Source organism: Castor canadensis, chromosome 19, assembly GCF_047511655.1.
Source record: "Castor canadensis chromosome 19, mCasCan1.hap1v2, whole genome shotgun sequence".
NCBI classification, from domain to species: domain Eukaryota; kingdom Metazoa; phylum Chordata; class Mammalia; order Rodentia; family Castoridae; genus Castor; species Castor canadensis.
Genome location: NC_133404.1, coordinates 6,078,348 through 6,092,987, shown reverse-complemented (window position 1 = coordinate 6,092,987; position 14,640 = coordinate 6,078,348). Strand labels below are relative to the sequence as shown.

The following is a 14,640-nucleotide window of genomic DNA, read 5'->3' as shown; positions in this document are numbered from 1 at the left end:
GTAGCCTCAGCTCCAGCCACCTCTAGATCCTCAGAGGTCACCCTTTCCTGCCTTTGCATGTTACTTCCTGTCTGGGATTCTGTCCCTCTTGGCCCCAGCTGGCCTGCCACACTCCTCCACGATACAGCCCAGTGCTCTCCTCAGTGCAGCTATCCCCAGGTCCCCTGGTGTGCCCAGTCCCCACTTGTCCTGTGGCTAACACATCCTTCTTGGTCTGTGAGCTCTAGTAGGCAGGGACTTCATCGGAGTCGTCCTGTGCACTCACAGAACCTGGCAGAGTGCCTGGCTTATGGTAGAGCCATTTCTCCAGGAAACCAATCTTAACTGAGAATCTACTATGTACCGCACTCTGTGTTGGGTGCTGGGCATGCAGCACCCAACAAAACGGAGCCAGTCCTTGCCCTCCAGATGGACTGTCTGGGGAATGTGGACACACGACCACTTTGTAATGGGGAAACTGAGGCCCAAAGAGGCAAAATGCCCATCCTCAGGCATTCCTACCCACATCTCCTCTACTCAATTTCTCTCCTAGGACTGCAGCAGCGGTGAGGGGAAAGGTTAGAATCCAAAAAAGGAAGAAGAAAAATATAGTGGGTTCCCCCCTTTCTCCATAATGTAAAGAAAATTGCTTTTGCCAACTATCGCAGCTTAAAAGCAATTAGGGTTTTTGGAGGGGACTCTGGGCGCGAGCAGAAGCGACAGAGCGAGCGCCCAGCACGGAATTTTTCCAGCATTCATTTGTATCAAGCAAAAGAAAAAAAAAAGCGTTAAAAGCAGCAATTTTCAGCGGCAGAGGTGGTGGAGAAAAAATATTTACAGCCTCTGTGGGAGGGGCCTGGAGGAGCCAGGGACCCCCTGCTCCCCATTCACACCCAACACTCTGGGAGGCAGAGAGTCAGATGCAGGGAAAAGATGTGCCATCCCTCCGCCTGCATCAGTGGGGACTTGGGCCAAGGCAGAGAGAGGCCCCCAGCAGCCCCCGCCTTCTCACCCCTTCCCCACTACCCCCAGCCACAGGAGGGCCATCCCTGGAAACCTCAGACTCAGTCATGCCTCCCTCTGTTCAAACCACCCACTGCAGGCTGGTGCCAGTCACCACACAGCCCGGCCCGGCCCACCGTATCCACAGACGCTCCCCATGAGTAATCTTCTGAGCAACCCTCTTCTGTCTCAACACCGGGCCTTGACTCATGGGCATGAGGGATGGGCACGCCCCCCAGATGTGAGGGTACAGCCCTTGGGGGCTGCTGAGCCCAGATCCACAGCCCATCAGGCCTCTAAACTCAGGCAGGCCTCCCTCACCTGGACCCTTGATCTCCTCTCTCCAAATTCAGAGCGGTCATCTCCTTGTGTGACCTCACTTCCCTCTCCCCGCAGCTGCATGGGGGTACAGACACAGCCCCCTTTACAAGCAGACATTTCTTCATTTACCCCAGTTTCCTCACATGTTGAGTGGGGATCATAACAGTCCATATCCCGGGGGTGGCTGTCAGAATTAAATGAGGCAATATGTGTAAGGCCCCTGGCACAGTGTTTAATGTTTACTAGGTGTTCAATAAACTCACTCTGTGTTATTTCTCACTAAATCCTCAGGTGTGACTCCTCAGGCCTCAAGGTAGCCCCTACGTGTGCACACGGGCTGCCGTGGCACAGGCGGTCACCCCACAAATGCTCGCTCAGAAAACATATGACAGCTGGACAAGGGTGCAGGGAGCTCTGGAAGGCTCTGTGCACACAGAGCACCAATGACCATCCTCTTTGGCTTGGCTTTAAGAAGGGTTCCACCCAGGATGGTGCTAAGCCTCAGCCTAAGCCTGAGAATCTACCAGGCCAGGTGGAGGAGGCAAACAGAGACTCAGCCTCCCTGAGGGACAAAGAGCAGGCCTCCCTTTCAGTCCTCAGCCAGACCCCCAGCCTCATATAACAAAGACAAACACCAAAACCCAGGGAGTGGCAGTCAAGGATAAAGCTGAGAGAAAAACCAGGCTCAAAAGCAGTGCAGTCCAACAATCCAGACAGCCCTGGGCACAAATTCCAGCTCCACGCTGACCAGGAGAGCCTCAGTTTCTCCAGCTATAAAATGGTGTCCACTATCCGGGCACCAGTGGCTCACACCTATAATCCTAGCTATTCAGGAGGCAGAGATCAAGAGGATCGCAGTTCAAAGCCAGCCCCAGGCAAGTAGTTCATTTTGCCCTATCTCAAAAAAAAATCATAACAAAAAAGGGCTGACAGGGTGGCTCAAGTGGTAGAGCACCTGCCTAACAAGTGTGAGGCCCTGAGTTCAAACCCCAGTACTACCAAAAAAAAGAAAAAAAAAAAAAGTATCCACCTGCAGGGCAGCTGTGCACATGATGAGGATAATGTTCTGCCTGGGCCTACCTGGGATGCAGCACAGAACCAGTGAGGGATGAGTGTGGGACTAGAGTGGTAGTGCCCCACCCCTGCCCCTGGACTATAGGCCTCAGGCTCCCTCCCATCCCTACAGCACTGGGAGAGCAGAGGACAGCCTGTCAGGTGGGAGGACAAGGACCAGCACTCTTTCCAAAGTGACTTGCAGTCCACTTCCCATGTAGAGAGGTCAGAGGACCAGCCAGCAGACAGCCATTACCTGGTCCTCTCCACCTGGCTCTCAAAGCAGAAAAGGCCAGGCCCTGCCGCACCCAGGAGAGGTGTTGACAGGCCAAGGGCTCAGTCCTCACCCAGCCACCATCTGGGTCAGGTCCTTTTCTCTCCTACCACCAGTCTGTCAACACTGCAGGACCACAAGCCAGGTGTCAAAGGTGTTTTGATGTCTCTGTCTTTTGCTCTCTCTCTCTAGCCACCTTTGTCTCAAGGGTTCTTCCAGCCCTCACTTCCATGGCCACAGCAAGCCTGGCACTAATCAGAGCTCTTATTATGGGGACAGGGAAAGGGGACAGAGGCCAATCTCAAGATATCCCACAGAGGTCTCGATCTGCACACACATTCTCCCTGCTGATAAGTTACTGGGTGCATCCATGTGCACGTACACAGTACCTCTCTCTCTCTCACATGTGTGGGGAGGATGCAGAAGAGGGTTACACTAGCCCTGGTCCCGCCACCAGGATGACTGACAGCCCTCCCAGGGCTGACCTGCCGCCCACCTCTGCATATAGGGACACTAGTTAGCCCTGAATCAAGTACCCTAGAAGCCCTGAATGCAGGGGTTGGAGTTTGGGAAGCCAGTTGTCTGCTTTATTGCCAAGACTCTGCAAAGCTTCACCCTGAGACCTGAGCCAGAACTGGTCACTTCCTGTGCCTCAGCTTCTCTATCTGGATTCTGTAGGAGGTTCCTTTCAAGCTCCAGCATTCTCTATTTCCATACTTGTGATGTCCCCAAGGAGTCAGGGAAACCTCAGCTGTTGTGGGCCAGCAGAGGACACCCACCTAGCCAAGTTCCCCCAGGGAGGAGGCCAGGCTGGGCAGAAGGACAGAACATGCATGGCAGAGAGAGCGGAGCCTCCCCCACCCCCCAACTTCCCTGCAAGTGCCCCAGGAGCTCACCTGTCTAGCCTCACCCTGAGTCTTCCCTGAGTCTGGTCCAGCCCAGAGCTCAGACTTGGCCCCAGCTCCCCACTTACATACACACACCCATCACACACATCCACAATCCCCTGGCAATCCAAACTCAGATCCTATCTCCTCTGCCAGGCCAGCCCCCTCTTCGTCCTCCCCGTGGCTCCCCCAAGGTGGCTGGTGGGGGCAACAGAGGTGCCTCTTGTGCCACCAGAGGCTCCCTAGGACATGTGTGGCCAGAGCCTGATAACATTCTCCTAAATTAAACCATAAACAAGAAGTTGTTTCAGATTTCCTGACATTGCAGTTCCTGATTAATACACACTGCAAACGAAAGAGAGACAATTAACCCAAAAGAGGATCACTTCCTGTTTCCAGGCAGAACCTCCAGCCTGTGCCAAAGGAGCCCGAGGGGGGGAGAGGTCCATGCCAGCCACCTGCCCAGCTCCAGAGCGCCTCTCCCTCCCTGCCCTTCCTGTGTCTGCCAGGCCTAGACTGACACCCAGGGCAGCCTCCTAGGTCCTTCTCCCCTTCTCTGCTCTGTGACCTTGGACAGACCAGGCCACTCCGACGTCTCAGCTTCTTCATCTGTCAGCATCTTCATCAATCAGGATAAAGAACATGTGTGACCCCTTGAGGTTAGACAGAAATATTGTCTCTTATTTTTTTAGAGATGGATGTTGAACTATTTAGAGGCAAAATGTCATAATGTCTATGCTGTACTTTAAAATACTTCAGAAAAAAAATAAAAAGATAAAGCAAAACGTGGCCAAATGTCAACGACTGTTAAATCTAGGCTAGGGTGTCTGGGAGTTCCCTGTACTATTCTCCCTGCTTTTCTGTGTGTCTGAAAATGTTCCTAACAAAAAGGTTTTTTTTAAATAAATAAATAAAAAGCCACTGTCACATGACCAGGAGCCTACAAACAATGCCCGTGTTCCTGGCATGCCTGCCAGGCAACTGGGTCTCTTAAGTAGGTTAAACGCCCCTCCCAACTGTCTCCTTTACGTTGGTTCCCCAGAAATCGCCTTTTCACAAATTGCTCTGAGCCCCAGCTCCACAGTGGAGAGCCTTCGGAGCACTGGAAAGCCAGAGCCAGTGCTCTACTGAGGCAACTGTGGTCTGTGGCCACAGCCTTCCTGCCCAACAGTCTTCTGTCCTCTCTGCAGCACAGCCCTGGGCTAGATGTCATGATCTTGGGTCCATCCTCCTCTCTGAATCTCGGATTACCCCGAGATTCAGCATGACCAGCACAAATGGCAACAGTCTGTGATGGCCCAGCCATCTCATTCAAAGGCAAAATGACACCCCATAAAGTGAGTGAATTCCCACTTAACAGATGGGAAAGATGAGACCCAGAGCCAGGAAAGACCGGAAGCAAAGTAAGGAAGGTGGAGAACAGAAGAAGGTGGCAGTGAGCAAAAATTCCCCGACTACCCCAATGCTGCATTCCCCACCCCCATCCCAATGCTTGCAACACAGACTGGAGGAAGACCCTGCACTGCTTCTTTCCAGCTCCTGTCCATTGAGCCTCCTAGTGGGGGATAAATGCCCATATCACAGTCTCCCAGCGTGGCCCAGCTGACCCACGCCAACACTAGCCAGGCCCGCCTCCACCGGTCGATCGTGAAGAGTTATCAGTACCCCAAATAATCAATCGCTAATTGCTGCATGCCATGCAATTCATCGGGGTGAGTTATGTGTGGCCAGTCACTGGGCACCCCCGCCCCAGCCTGGCGGCGCCTCCAGGGGTAGGGAGGACTGCGTCTGTGGTGAGCAGCACAGCAGAAAAGCCGCCCATAACTCTGGAGCCTCTCAGACAGCAATCCTGGGCCAAGCCCGCATCCTGGAGCCGGGGGGCCACTCAGTGAGGAAGTGGCAGTGGCCACAGAGACCCTGAGGGATGCACCTTGAATCAGCCTATCTGGCTGCTGGGCATACCAGGTACCGAACATAAATAAGCCCAGACCCTGCCACCAATGTGTTCCCAAGCTACAGAGAAAGAGAAACCACCCTGCAGGACTTGCACACAGTAGGTGCACAGCAAATCAGCAAGTGTTCCCTAAATGTAAAGCAGACTCCCTACTGTGAGTCTGAAGGAGGAGGGGCAACCCCTCCTGGGGACTAGGTGAACAGGTTTTATTATTATTATTATTTTGGGAGGGGGTGGTGCTGGGGTTTGAACTCAGGTCCTCACACTTGCTAGGCAGGCGCCCTACCACGAGAGGTGTTCCACCCGACCATTTTTGTACTGGGTATTTTCAAGATAGGGTCTTACAAACTATTTGCCCTGGCTGGCTCTGAACCACGATCCTCCTGATCTCTGCCTCCTGAGTAGCTAGGATTACAGGTGTGAGCCACCAGCACCTGGCAGAACAGTTTTTAAACATGGCATCTGGCCTGAGACTTGGAAAGTATCTGCTTGGGCAGAGACAGGGGATAGACCCTCAGGTGGAAGGGACAGCCCAGGTCAAACCAGGGAGGGAAAGCCACAGCACACAGAAAGAGAGGTAGGGGGCTGGGATGTAGCTCGGTGGTACAGCGCTTGCCTAGCATTCGCGAGGCCCTGGGTTCGATCTCAGCACCAAAAAAGAAAAGACAAAAAAAAAAAAAAGAGAGACAGCAGAGCCTGGCTGGAGCCTGGAGAACACAGACGACCAGAGGACTGGAGGGAGGGGTCAGGGCCAGAGAATCGTATCCCACAAGGTACTGAAGAGGCCAACACCACCCTGGAGGCAACAGGGAGCACTGGAGGGTGCTGTGTGGAGCCTAACTGCTAGCATGTGTCGGGAAGGACTGTGCACAGTCACCATGGGGCCACATGCCTGAGAGAGTGGAGGCTGCTTTTACTCATGTCTGTCCCCATAGCACCCAGCACAGCTGGGCCCAAAGGAAGCAACCAAGAAGTGAATCACTGAATGATGCAGGCTCATCAGACCGTAGGGTCAGGACTCGTGGAATCACAGCCGTGGGATATCATGTTTTGTGCCCCACCCACCTATTAAAATACATATTTATATTAGAATCTTAAAAGGAGTCTGTAAGACAAGCTGGGAGGTCATTCTCTCTAATTCACAGAGAGAAGATGAAGCTTGAAGAGGGACAGTGACCAGGGTCACAGCCCATCAGGGGCCCAGCCCTGAGCCCTCCCCACCTTGCCCCAGAAGGTAGCTAAACCCTGTTCACCTTAGTATGGCTCAGGGCTGCTGGAAGCCACCCCTTGCTCCTCCCTGGCCTCTCCTGCCCCCCAGGAGGTCACCTACACTCAGCCCCTAGTTGTGCTAGGGCAGACAGAGAAATGCAGCCAGTACAGCCTCTGGATTACCCCCCACCACCAACAACAACTTGCTGCGACTGGGGTGGCCACTAGGACCTCCTGTCCCTGCAACTTTAAAGGAGACAGGGCTGGGCAGGAGCCTCCAGAATCCCCACACTTGGTCTACACAGAAAACAAAGCCACTTCTCCCAGTCCCCACCCCAGAAGTTTAGAAAGCCTAACCCTGGAGCAAAAACACAGGGTCAGGAGACCAAGAAACAGGATCTAGCACAATTCACTGTATCATTTCTACAGAATCGCTTCCCTACTCGTGGCCTCAGTTTTCTCATCTGGGAAATGGGGGAATGTTCTGTCTGTATTATAGACCTGTTATGAGGACTGAACAAGTGTATACAGACATGAAAAATTACAAAGTGACTTTTGTCTTAGAAAGTAACAGTAAGGCTCCTCTTTGCTTCCGTCTGGACACTGAAACCCCAGTGTCACTTCCTTGCAGAGCCCAGAATGAACTAACATTGACTGAGACTCTACACCATGGCACAAGATATACTTAAAAGTATGCTGATGACATCTCTGCTTAGCTGGCATCACTCTTCCTGAGATATGATGAGGAAAGGTTGCCTCAGAAAAGTGAAGTGACTCACCTTGCTCAGCTGAGCCAAAATTCAAACCCAATTCCACCTGGCATCCTTTTGAACCCACCAGGCTCATTAAAGGAACCCATCTCCACACCCCAAAAATCTCAGCGCACACACAGGCTCCGCTGAGACTTGAGACTCTGACTCGTGGACTAGCAGAGCCATCAGAGCTGGGCAGGGCATACAAGAGGGAGGTGGCTGTCACAGCTGGCCTTGGGCTAATTGGATCAGTCCTGGGCATGGAGCTGCCTGTCCAGCTGCCCTGGCAGATGGGTGCTGCAACTGGGACACCTGCCAAGGCCCAACTTCCATGTCCAAACCAACCTGGACACTGAGGTTCCATTTTGGCCTCTACCCGCCCTGACCCTGGTGGCTGGCAGTGCCCACACAGATCCAGAAGGCCACAGTAGCAGCCGCTGTCCTCCTCCAGCGGCCAGAACCTCCCCTGATGTGGCCATATGGCCCCATATGCTCCCTGACAGCTGGAATGCCAAGGCAACTGCCTGAGGACGTCCTGTGCAAAAGCCCCAAGACCTCGGCCACCCCACCCACCCCTGCCCAGCCAAGAAAACCCCAGGCTGGGGTTTTCTTGAGTACCCTGTCCCCATATGAGCTTGAGAGAGTCACCGCCCCTCTCTGGTCCCCAAGTCTTTCCTCTGCCAAACAGCAATGCTGACAACCCCACAGCCCCTCCCCTTTGAATCCCACTTCCAAGGTCACCATCAAATTCACTCCAGACATCCAGAGAGAAAGCCAATCAAGTCCATTTTAAAAACATAGAAACTGAGGCTGGTGGACCTCCAGGGCTTGTTCAAGGATGCTCAGCACTGGAGGCTGCGACTCCAGGACACTTGTCTTCTCTGCACGTCCAGGCAATGGGATTACCTGAGCCCTCACCCAGCTCTCTGATGATCTCAATCGCCCCACTCTGGTCCCCACCCATGCCGAATCTCTCCATTCTCCCTGGGCTGGAGAGCCATACACAGTCCTGTGTCCTTCCTAGGGAAGCCAGGGAAGTGCCTGTCCCTTGGCTGTCCTCACCATCAGCCTGGACCTAAACCTGAGTTTAGGACCACCTCTGGGTCCCAGGCCAGCCCCTTCCACCGCCACCAGAGGAGCAATTTAAATCACAAATACAACAGTGTCCCTCTAGAATTTTAACCCTGACACTCCTGAATCTGCTATCAGTCCACATTCCTCAGCTGGGCACTCAAACCCTCCTCTGTCTCGTGCCAACCTGCTTAGTGCCTACTATGCCCTTGCATGAGCTACTACCCCACGGCAAACACATCCTACCCATGCCCTGTACTAACGCCTCATTCACATCCACATCTTCCAGGCACTCGTTGATTCAACAAAGATTTATTGAGCATCCACCAAGTGCCAGAAACAACTTAGCAGGTCAAAAATCCAGCCCTCCCAGTCCCTCTGAAGCAGACCCCTCGCCACTCCCCAGCTGTGCCTCTGAAGTAACTCCATCCTGCTCATGTAGAGGGTTGTGCTCCAAGGCTGGTCCTCTTTCAGAGCCCAATCAGGGAGGTGTCCGGCACTGTTAGTAGTATCCCCAGTCTGCAGCCCAGGCTTCCAAATGTAGAATGAGACCCAAATGTGGGCTCCAGGCAGTGGGGTGCAAGGGCCAAGTGTGGTTCTTGGGAACAGCTGCCTGGATCCCAGAAACCTCTGGGAGACTCAGATGGGCCACAGTGGTCCCCACACCTCCAAAGAGACCTGTGTAGTCCAAGACATCTTTAACCCTTCCAGCCATCCCAAGACCTCCCCAACAACTTCCTGTCACTGAATTTGTTAGAATGCAATGCTTTTACAAGCTAAAACACAAAGTAACAGAGTCAGGGCCTGGCGGGGAGAGAGAAGCTGCATGGCCATTCAAGAGAACGGGGTGGGACAGTGACTATCCTCCTAAAGGGATGGGGGAGGGACAGGGGCGGGGCGGGGGGAACATCTGGCTAGGATTCTCACTCCTGGCAGCACTGACCAGGGGCCAAAGAGGTGTCCTGCTCTTCCTTCCCCGCATCTCACCCCAGCTTAGGATCCCACAGAGTTCAACCTGCTGGAGCCCTTGGGGGACAGGGAGCAGGCCACCTCTCCAGGACAGAGAAGCAGGGTAGGAGTCCAAGCAGGTCTGAACGGTACAGGTTGGGCCAAGTTAGGTGTTTGGCAATGCTCCAGCCCACCAGAGCACTGGTCAGCACCCAAGAGACAGAAGTCCAGAGCTCAGGGAGCTGCAGAGGAAGAGGGAGCAGGGTTGAGAGAGAGAGAGAGAGAGAGAATAAAAGCCAAGGCTAAGAAAGACTAAGTCAGCAAGAGTCAGCCAGAGCCAGTGCCAGAGGAGGGAGGAGGCAGAGAGAGGCTGCCTGAGAGAGCAAGCAGGCAGACTGAGGAAGTCATGGCACCATCCTGTAGACACTGACCCCAAGCCCAAAGGTAGCCCAGTCACTCCCAGGCCACAGCTTCTAACTCCAAAGGCTTCCAAAAGGCCTGTGTGGCCCTGAGGGTGAGTCCAGGCTGCCAGCAGGACTGTGGGGGTAACAAGCCTCCAAGGCCACCAGAGCTCTGGCCTCCTGTGCTTCAGCTGGGTCACTTGGGGAAGAAGTGGCCCTAGGAGCCACCAAGCTTCCTCCCCTCCCCCAGCACACATTTAAATCTCCATGGCAAACCCTTTTCCCAAAGGGTGAGCTCTTTGGCCCACAGAGCCCACACAGGGAGACAATGCCAGGACCCAGCCTACATTGCCAGGCTGGGGGGTGGATATCTGGGATAATACTGACACATCAGAGCTGTGCTGAGGAGTACAGGACACAGACCAGGCTGGCAAGTCATCACATAGAGCACAAATGTAGAAAGCACAAGTTTAATCAGGTTGGAGTCAAGAGACCCAGTAGATCAAGTCATGGGGAATAAGGCACCTTGGCTAAATTGTTACAGGCTGGGACCAGCGGCACCATTTGGAAAAGGTGTTGGCAACAGACAGCCAGAGAGAAGCCTTGTGGCGACTCCAGCAACAGGCCCCAGAGTCCTGCTGCCAGGTCAATAAAGAAGGTCCAAGTGCCTTCCCTGCACCTTCCCAGCCTCTCCAAAGACCAGGATCAGAGGAGATCTGCCCAGAGGCAAGGGGCTGCCTGAGTGATAAGATGGTGTTCCAGCACCATTTCTGCCTCAGCACCCTCCTCTGCGAAATGGACAGAAAGCACACCCCAGGGTCCTGCGTTCTCCCAAGGTGGCTCAGATTCCAGAAAGACAATAGAAGTGCATGTAAGTTTTATGCCTGAAAGCATAAAGCCTTCCCCCAAAGACCCAGGAAGATGCTGGCTGGTCAGGCCACCACACCCCTCCAGGTGGCAACCAAGTCAGTCCACAGGTTCCAGTGCAAGAAGGAGGGCATATGTCCTCCATCCCCAGGGACACCCAGTGGAAGGACTCGGAAGGGAGTAACCAGCCATCAGAGGAAGCTTCCTAGAGGAGGAAGAACTGGCCCGGGGGCCAGGAGGGTTTGGCAAGCTGGAGCTTGTGTAGGTCCAACCTCTGACCCTTCCTTAGGCCTCTCACTTTTAGGGACACAGGCCCCTTCCCTCTCAGGGACTCCAACCCAGACCACCTATCTCTACTACACCGTTCCCTGAAGCAGCCAGCCCAGGACCAGAGGGTGAGCAGAGGGGAGATGTACACAGCCCACCACAAGCTCCATACACAGAGTGAGGCCGGCAGGGGCACTGCTCCAAGCAAGGGTAGGGTGGAGACACCAGGCTGGTGGGCCTGGAGACGCCCCCTCCCACCCCAAGGAGCCTCTTGGAAGCTCCTGGGTGTCCAGGACTGGTGGAGCATCTGTAGGTAGTTCCTTTCTTCTAACCACCCGTCCGGAGGAGCAAAAGATTGAGGACACCAGCACCCTCCCCACTCGCCCACCTAACCCAGGTGTCCTCAACCGGGCTGCAAAAGAAGATCTCCCAGCGCCCAGGCCTGAGGGCTGTCGCCGCACGGTTCCGCCTGACCCTGGCAGGGTTACAGGAGTCCCGCGCCGCGAGCGGCCCCAGCTCAGGGCTGGGTGGGCGTCCTGGACAGCCCGCGGCTACTCGGATGGGGGAAGGAGACGCACCCCTTGGCCCACCAGGCGGCCCAGCCCGCGCCTCCGCCTCACTTTCCTTCACGTCCTCTCCTCTGGAAAGAAAGGCCAGAGTTCCACCATTAAATCGCCTCCACCCCTGTCCCCTCCCGGCCCGCGGTGCCAGTGGGGGGAGGGAAAAGGGGAGGGCTCCACAAAGTTGCTCCAAGTCTCGGGGATCTGGCGGCAGGTGAGGGTTAGGCGGGGCCGCGCAGCGGGCGGGAGCACGGTCACCGCGAAGGGTGCCAAGCGCCCCCCACCCCCGCGCCCAGCTCCGCGCGTGCACGCCTGTCACGGACGCGCACTAGACACCCCACCCCCACCGCTGCCCCCGAGGTTCCCGCCCAATCAGAGGCCGCGCACGCGGCGCTACCGGCGGGCAGAAACCTCAGCTCCCCCGCCTGCGCCCCTGCGGCCCCGGCCCCGCCGCAGCGTCCCGACCTGGCCACACTCACCGTCCCGGGCGCGCAGTCCGCGCGCGGCTCCGCTCTGGGCCCTCATCCTCGGGGCTCGGCTCATCCGGTCCCTGCTCCCGCTCGGGTTCCCGCTCGCTCCGCAGGGCTCGGCTCCGAGATGGTGGCAGCGGCAGCGAGCGAAGCAGGAAGGGCGTGTGTGTGCGTGTGTGAGAGCGCGCGCGGCGTGTGCGCGGGAGGGCCCCGCGCTCCCCTGCGCGCCCGGCTCTCGCCTCCTGCTCTCCACGCTGCGATGCCAGTAGAATCCCTAACGCGCGCTCCCACCGCCCGGGCGCGCGCGCGCGCGCACACCGGGCGCGCGCACACCCCCGCCGCCGCACACCCGGCTCCGCACCCCGGACTCGCCCTCCTGGGGCGCTCACAAAGGCCCCCCACTGTCCCGGCCGGCCCGATCCCCCACAGCGCGGCCCTGCGTCCCCCTCCAGGACCGGCCCCGCCTCAGGTCCCCCGCCGCTCCCATGGAGGACCCCGTGGGCGTCCGCGCTCCTCCACCATGCCCTGCCCGGTCGTGGCCGCGCTCGCAGCTCGAAGCCCGGCCCCGGTGCCCGAGTGCGGCTCCCCCAGCCCGGCGCCGCCCGCAGCCGCGCGATCTTTCGCTCCTTTCCCAATCCCCTGTCCCCGCCGCTCCCTCCCCACCTGCCCGTCCCCTCCTCGGTCTCTCCCGTCGCCTCTCCGTCTGTCTTGCCGCCGCCCTCTCGGCGCCCCCTCCCCACCTCGCTGCGCTGCCTCACATTCTCCGCATTACACCGGGTGCCACCCGCCGTTCGCGGGGCCCGGGGTTCAAGCGCGTGGTGGGCGGCGAGGGGTCCGGCTGGCTCTCCGCTCTCCGCTCGCTCCGGCCTGGCGGGAGGCGACGTCCCGCGCTAGCCTCGGTTGCCGCTGACAGCGCTCCTCTTGCCCAGGCTTAAAGGCATAGCGCACCCAGCTCGACCTGCCCCACCCCGGGGCGCCGGGGAGGTTGGCCTCGCCGCACCGGAGCAGGCTGGGGCGGTGGCGCAGCCGGGGCCGTGCGGACGGCGCCCTGTCCGCCGCAGTTGAGCCCGGCCCTCCCGGGCTGGAGGTGAGTCAAGGAGAAGCACGGTGGAGAGCTACCCAGACCACGCCATCCAGGGGGCGCTCAGCGATTGTTGGGCTCCAAGTTTGGGGGGCAGGCTGGGGCCTGGGACGGTGTAGGCTGGTCGTCCAGGACTGTGGGGCCAGGAGCGGAGGGATCAGGGAAGACGCTGTATGGGTTATGGGTATGAACCCGGGTTGAAGACTCTTGTCATGCTGGGAGGATGTGGCTGGGGGAGGGTGGGGAGAGGAAATCTCCCACTCCTACTGTGTGACCTTGGGCAAATGCCTACCTGTCTCTGAACCTCGGTTTGCAGGTCCCTGCAAGGGCTTCCATCATCTCGGGGGCAATGCCCAGCTCCGGTGTGATGCTAGCTATTCAGGGGAACCAAGAGTCTGCCTCCGGCTCTGGAATGCCAAGACAGACCCTCAACCTGTGAAAGCTGCTGAGGCTGCTCTCCTGGCCACCACCTCCCTACCCTCTTCTGGCCTGGTCTTCCCCTCTCTTGTTCCTTCTCTCATCTCCTCAGGAGAACAGGGATCAGGCAAAATTGAGCAAGGACCTACTGGATACTGCGCTCTACAGTTATCAGGACTACTTCAAGTCCAAAAGCTCCCTGGACCTTCATGACACCCCTAAGCTCCTGATCAGAGCATTTCATGTTCATGGTCCCCAGCACTTACTCCGACCCCAGACAGCCCCTTACTCCCCAGTCCTGCACAAAGATGCATTTTGCCCATTCATTCACTAAGTATCGTTGTGTAGCCCACTCTGTGCTGGCTAGGTATGGCGTTGCTGGACACTCTTGCCATCAGAAAATGAGAACGCAGGAAGTCTGATAGAGCTATTGGGGGTAGAGGAGGTCCAGAAAAGCTTCCTGGAGGAGGTGACAGTGAAGCTATGTATTGAATAATAAGTATGAGTTGGCCAGACAGAAGGGAATGGAATGAGTACCCCATGTGTAGAGAGACGTACAAAGACGTGAAAGTAGGAAACAGGGAATGACGGGTGCATCTTGGGGGAAGCTTTGAATTGAAGCGTTTCAACTTGGTTCCAGGGCAGCAGCAAGGCAAATCTAGTTAGAAGCCCCCACCTTCCCCTTTCAAGCCATCACAGAGGCACAGCTAAAGACTGCACCTCTCCAGTTCTCCCCTCAGCCCAGTCCAATCTCTGCAGCCTAGCTGCAACCAAATGCAGCACAGCCTCCCCCTGCTGGCAGGAGCTGGAAGTGGGAGAGTGCTTACAGGAAGGGCCAGCCTCCTCTACCTACCAGCACCAAGTTGCCCTGCAAAGACACTAGACCTTTGCAGGCAGACCCGATGGGACTCCAGTCTCAGTGTCCTCCTCTGTACAATGGAAATAAAAACACTGAGCCACTAAGGCGAGGGGTGAACAACGGGGATGACTGAGCACACAAGTGACTCAGAACAGTGGACATTCCTCCACAGTCCTCTTCTTTCGGACTGAAGTTTAGTGGGTGGCCTTTCTAGAGTACCTCATTCCATCCCCTTTCCCTCCTCCCCTAGCCACCTTCCTCAGCTTGC

At 56.5% G+C, this 14,640-nt stretch overlaps 1 protein-coding gene across 19 annotated transcripts in view; it reads right to left on the bottom strand.

The window, feature by feature from the left end:
* Lingo1 (leucine rich repeat and Ig domain containing 1) overlaps window positions 1–13,417 on the bottom strand; it is a 188,637-nt gene extending 175,220 nt beyond the window's left edge. For 9 of the 19 annotated variants that reach the window (XM_074062006.1, XM_074062005.1, XM_074062004.1 and 6 more), the window contains exon 1: window positions 12,025–12,316. The gene's annotated coding sequence lies outside the window, so the exon portion shown is untranslated. Of the gene's footprint in view, window positions 1–11,563; window positions 11,588–12,024; window positions 12,408–13,388 lie in introns of those variants that run through there. The other 10 variants (XR_012444049.1, XR_012444048.1, XR_012444044.1 and 7 more) reach the window with 8 other exon arrangements.
* Window positions 13,418–14,640: the final 1,223 nt, after the last annotated feature.